This window comes from Mytilus galloprovincialis, chromosome 10 (genome assembly GCF_965363235.1).
Source record: "Mytilus galloprovincialis chromosome 10, xbMytGall1.hap1.1, whole genome shotgun sequence".
Classification (NCBI taxonomy): Eukaryota; Metazoa; Mollusca; class Bivalvia; order Mytilida; family Mytilidae; genus Mytilus; species Mytilus galloprovincialis.
The window spans coordinates 70534797-70535645 of NC_134847.1; positions in this window are offsets into that span (position 1 = coordinate 70534797).

The following is an 849-nucleotide window of genomic DNA, read 5'->3' on the forward strand; positions in this document are numbered from 1 at the left end:
TCATAAATATATAGGAAGGTTGCCGACGGTCATAAAACCAGATAAAAACATGACTTAAAATAAATAATAAGCGAACACGTGCAAATCACGAAGGTATGCACATTTGAGACGGAAATGAAAACTTATTTGTTTCATTTTTCAAGCAAACACAAATTGAAAACATTTGCTTAATTTTGTGTTAAACCAGGGACTTTCTTTAACCCATCAGAAAATGAAAACAACCCTCACAAAAATTATGGCCAAAATAAATAATTAAACTTCACATATTTCTACATATCTTATGTTATCTATTTTATGAAAATTACTGGTGTAGAAAATCAGTAATATTTAAAAAAAAAAAAAAAAAAAAAAAATATTTATCAATTTTTGTTGAAATGTTAGGACCCGTTCTTTCAGTGGGAAGTCACTATGTATGAATGTAAACATTATAATATAAACACTTTGTAGGCAAAATATTACAAAATGTTAGATATGTTTTCTGTTTAATAAGTAATATAAACAAGTCCGTGTACGAATTCTAATTAGTAATTTAGTAAGTAGTCGTGTGCACATCAAACAAAACCAGCATGGGGCCTCCTGGAATGCTTGATTTAATTAGACCGTGACAACTAAATATATATCGTTTTTGGTATGCAAATATATCGAGGTCAAGTCCATTTTGAGTATACTGTTTCAGCTTTTAAAAAACTATCACTAATATATTAAAACACATAATTGTTTACAGGTTTATTATTTATATAATATTCAAACTAATGTATGCAAGCTACTAGTAAATAACATAATAATCATCAAATGTTATTAAAATGTAAGACGTGGCCTTATAAATTAAAACATCCCCTTGAATGGTAT